The following is a 5,549-nucleotide window of genomic DNA, read 5'->3' as shown; positions in this document are numbered from 1 at the left end:
CTTATGAATAATACTTATGAATATTCAGGTATAGATCTTGTGTAGACATGTTATTGTTTCTCCTGGATATGTACATAGAAGTGACAGATCATAGGCAAACTCTGTGTTTAAGAATTTGAGGAGCAAAGCTGAAGTGCTTTGCACGTAACTACACCATTTGACATCATAGCACAAACATTTAAATTTTTTTTTCAGATTTCTTTATTTTTGAGAGAGAGAGAGAGAGAGAGAGAGAGAGAGAAAGCACAAGTAGGGAAGGGGCAGAGAGAGAGAGAAGGGCAGAAGATAGGAAGCAGGCTCAGCGAGCCTGATGCAGGGCTCGAACTCACAAGTCATGAGATCATGACATGAGCCAGTTGAATGCTCAACTGACTGAGACCACCAGGCATCCCGAATTTTGATGTAGTAGAATATATCTTTTTTTTTTCTTTTTTTCTTTTTTTGGTTTCATGTGCTTTTGGCATCATGTCTAAGAAATCGTTCTTGAGTGAAGGTCATGAAGATTCATCCAATGCTTTCACTAAGAGTTTTCTAGTTTTAACACTTACACTTAGATCTCTGTTCCATTTTGAGTTCTTTTTTTATATGGTGTCAGGTATAAAATCCAACTTCACTCTACTGTGTATGGACATCCTGTTGCCCCAGCACCATTTGGGGAAAAGATTATTTTCTACTCGCTGAATTGTCTTGATGCCCTGGTCAGAATCAATTGCTAATACATGTAAGAGTAAATTTCTGGACCCTTCAATATCTTCCACTAATCTACTACCCTATATTGCTTACCTTCATAGATATTAAAATCGGGAAATGTGAATCCCCTTCTTTTCAAGACTTTTTCAGCTATTCTTGTTGATTGACATTCCCTACGAATTTTAGTTTCAGCTTGTCAATCTCGTGAAAAGTAAGCTGCAATTTTGACAAGGATTGGTTGAATCTGCAAAACAATTTGTGGAATATTGCCCTCTTTACAATATTAAATCTTCCGAATCATAAACATCGATGTCTTTCTATTTCTTAAGATTTCCTTTCATTTTTTTCAACATTTTGTAGGTTTGAGTATACAATTCTTATCTCCTTATGCTCAATTTATTTTTAAACATGTTAATTCTTTTTTATATTGTAAGGGGAAGTTTTTCTTAATTTCTTTTTCATCGCTACCTTACAGAAATTGATTTTTGTAATAATCTTTATTTTGTAGCCTTGTTGTACTTGACTATTAGTTCTAACAGCTATTTTTTAGTGGCTTACGGGATTTTCTGTGTATCTGATTATGACAGCTTCTCTTTTTTTTTCTTTTTAACATTTATTTATTATTGAGAGACAGAGAGAGACAGAGAATGAACATGGGAGGGGCAGAGAGAGGGGGAGACACAGTATCCGAAGCAGACTCCAGGCTCTGAGCTGGCAGCGCAGAGCCCGATGCGGGGCTCGAACTCACGAGCAGTGAGATCATGACCTGAGCCGAAGTAGGATGCTTAACCGACTGAGCCACCCAGGCTCCCCTGATTATGACAACTTCTGTGAGAGATAGTGTTAAAACCTTTTTTTCCCTAATCCAAATGTCTTCCCCACCCCCACCCCCCCCCACCCCACCCCCGCTTAATTTCTTTGGCTGGAACCTTCAGCACAAAAGTTGCACAGAAATGGCCAAAGCGGACATCTTTCTTTTGTTCCCCATCTGTCACCATTAAGTACGATGTTCATTTTGTGGTTTTCTTAGTTGTCTAGGATATTTTTCACCTTCTTTTAGATGGAGATTTTTTTTTTTTTATTATTAAACGCTAAGTAAACAGTAAGTGCTAGCTGAAGACATCCAGGCTCAGTGTTGCTTTAGCATGGAAGACGTTTGAAGGCATTTGGATCTCTCTGCCCCGTGAATCATAACACCTGTGGGAAAACCTTCAGGAATACTGGAGGAGATCTCTTAAGTATCTTCCCTTCCCAAGAAAACATTCACATACACCATTTTCAAGGCCCAGGAACCTCTGGGTTGCCTATGATTTAAAAGCCATATTGGTAGCCAAACAATAATCCCAGCTGCTAAACTAGCAGAGATTTGACATTGCTATTATTTAATTTGAGATTATAAAATGATCTGCTTACCTCTTTAGGGTTGAAGCACCAAATCTGAGAGGCTGGTTTTTTTTTTTTTTTTTTTTTTGTCTTCTATTTCTTTTGGTCTGTTCCCACATCTACTACCAACATCTAAAGTAGTGGATATAGAATAATATGCCAGGGATTGGTAGGTTTTCTTTTTTTATTACTGTTACCTGCCATTGCCATTATATTTCTCTCATATGAATTTCTGTTTCTACATCAAGCAACAAAGTGAAAAAAAAGAAAAAATTAAACTTCCTTATTTTCACTCCCTCATTTATTTTTTTCCTTGTTTTGCTCCTCGAGTGACATATTAGAAATACTGCTTCAAGACTAATAGTCAAGGAGGATGTTTAAATCAAAACTGAAGTTATAATCAAAGCTCATTACTTTTCAGAAAAGGGAGGAACATGGCCATCAATGCAAGATTTCCTTGAAAATTATGAGCAATTTCTCATTCATTCACCTTCAACTCTAACATGCACGTGCTCATGTGTTTTTTTTTAATTTACCTAACTTAAAATATATCTTCCGAGGAATATATTTGCATAGGAGAAAACCATAAAATACAAAGTTTTCCTGCTGATTGAAATGCACTTAATAAGATCCCCCGCTGCATTTCTGTGATTTTCATAAATCTTTCAGAGGGGCCTGAGGAAATTATATTTTCAGCTGTGTTCACTGTTTAAGCAGAATTCAGGTTGTCATTATTCTCTTTTCATGAATTAAGAAAAAGGTTATTCTGTGTTTGTTGCCCTATTGGTACCAGGTAGAATCTCAGTAGCTGGCTGATTAAAGACCAGATAACTATTATTAGATCACATTTTATTTCAAGCAATCTAATGAAGAGAAAATCATTTAATATATATTCCTTGCTTTCTAAATATTGTATTTTCATTATGTGGAAACCTAAGGGTACAAGCACTACGGAGAGCGATATGTACAGAGTAGAACAAAATATGGTAAGTCTGTGTTAGGGGTTTATCAAATTGAGTGTGACAATAAAAATTACATACAAGTGTTAACTGTGCATTCAACATCTTAGATGTTGAGTTTTACTAAATCAGCGCAGACAAGTCTTTTTTATCAATTTTTTTAAATGTGTATTTTTGAAAGAGAGAGACAGAGCATGAGTGGGGGAGGGGCAGAGAGAGCCAGAGACACAGGGCCGGACGTGGGGCTCCAACTCGTGAACTTTGAGATCTTGACCTGAGATGAACTGGGGCACTTAACCGACTGAGCCACCCAGGCACCCCATAGCCTAGACAAGTCTTAATAAAGGTAGGTGTCCCTGTTGTCTTTCAGAGGCTGCTGTTTATTTGTCATCATAGACTATTTTTTAGTCCATTGTTCTCATTTGTCTGAAAAGGGGAATGCTTGTAATTGATAGCTGAAAAATAAAGCCATTTCTTATTTGAGACTATAAAATTATGTTTATTACATTTACACTATTTTCATAACCCTTGGGTTCTCCCCATGAAAGCTCCATCCTGGTGTCAAAACCAAGGATTAAGGTATGGGATTTCTGGAAGTTGACTTCTCAACATCCATTTCGTTCTCAAAATAAGTCATTCTTCATAATCCCTTTCTCCTCCAGGGCGATTGGTTTAAAAAAGACCATGTGACTTGAAACTATAAAGGAAAGTCCTGGAGGGTGCTGTAGATGAATACTTCCAGACTGCCTTGTTTTCTGCTTTGCCAGTGAATTTGATGCTTGGAAGGGGACAATCACACTGGGAAACATAAGATGAAGCCAACATAGCAAGGGAGACAGAGTCCATCATGTGGAGAAGTGAATCCAGAGCTCTGCCATGTCATTTTTGGAGCAGTCGTATTTCCAGACATTTTGCTTGGGAGACAAGAAATGTCCTCACTGTTTCAATCAAAAAGAATTGAGTGTTTCTTTTCCTTACAATGAAGGACATCTCACCCTTGGTGAGATTAAATATTATTATTTAATAATAAAATTAAATATTTTATTGCAACTAACACTGTACAATTTTTAATTATTTGAAAAAAAATTAAATGGCTTTGGTACGGGATCATTTTTCAGAGATAAGGCTTTATTTGTCAATATATAAAATACAAGATTTGAAAAAAATTAAATTGTACGACCTACAGACCTAACATTACTTCTGTTAAAAACCAAAATTCAACCAAGTAAGTCTGAAGATCTCATTATTAAATGATTCGGGAATCAGACAACATCCCATCTAGCAAGTAGAGAACAACTCAAGAAACTGTATAAAACTGAAGGTGTTTATAGGAAGGAGGGTGGGGCAAGAAAGTTACCAGCAAAAGACAGGAAAAGATTGTCTCAGGAAGTCACTTTTCCTTAAGGGAAGTCACAGGGGATCTCATCACGTAGATTACTTCTTCTTCCTTTGGAGAATGGAAAGAGAAGGTCACGTGATAGACTCCCTGGTGCCCATTAAAAAATTCCAACAGGTTAAAGGTTACATTCCTCTGAGTTGAAACTATTGGTAGATTAGGGGGTTAGGTCTTGGTTTACTGACTTGGGGCTGTAATCTCAGTGACACTATTTTAGACCTGGAGTTTTCTTTCTAGCACCGCTAACATGTACAAGGAGGTTGTTTTTTAAAATAAATTTATTTAACTTAAAATATATCTTCTGAAGAGTATATTTGCATAAGAGAAAGCCATAAACTACAGAACACTCCTGCTGGTTGAAACACACTTCATATCGTCCCCTGCTGAATTTATGTAAATTCTGCAAATCTTTCAGAGGCATCTGAGAGTAGTTCTATTTTCAGCCCTGTTTGTTGTTTATGGAGGAGCACTTGGGGAAATCTCAGGTCGCCATTATTCTTTTTTTCCGTGAATCAAAAAAATAAGTTATTTTGTGTTTGCTCTCCTTTGGACACAGGTGGAGTCTCACTAGATACTTGTGTAACTTCTATGCCATTCTTCCCCCCCAATTTAGAACTGAAATGCATAAATTACAAGATATACATCACTGTTTATAAATTAGGGAGTTTTTAAACATGCACATTTTTAATGTCCCGAAAGCAGCTTCTTATGTCTTAGTGGTGAAGCTTTTTATTCGCACCACTAAAGGCAACATCAGCTTCTGTAAGCATACTCACTATAACTCGGCAGCTAAAGAGTTGATGGATGGTATGGCCATGATGAGTCAGTGTGTGAGTAATACACATCACCTGGATATTCTAATCCTAATTTTTCTGCCTTTGGTTGCTTTCCAGAGCATTTTAGGAATTCTTTCCTGAAAAAAAAAAAATTGCATCCTTTTCTTGTCTGGAAACACGTAATCTTTGTGAGTGATGTGGGAAACAAAGGCAGAAGAAAAAATTAAATTTCCTTCCATTGACAAGTCCTTGAAACAGGCCGGGTGACATTCCTCTAAGGAGCTCAGCTGCCTCAATGATGACGCTTTGCTAAGGGCACAAGGCCGTCTTAGCCTGACCCCCCAG

The sequence above is a fragment of the Neofelis nebulosa genome, chromosome 14 (assembly GCF_028018385.1).
Source record: "Neofelis nebulosa isolate mNeoNeb1 chromosome 14, mNeoNeb1.pri, whole genome shotgun sequence".
NCBI lineage: Eukaryota > Metazoa > Chordata > Mammalia > Carnivora > Felidae > Neofelis > Neofelis nebulosa.
The sequence above is the reverse complement of the archived record's forward strand: the minus strand, read 5'-3'. Positions refer to the sequence as shown.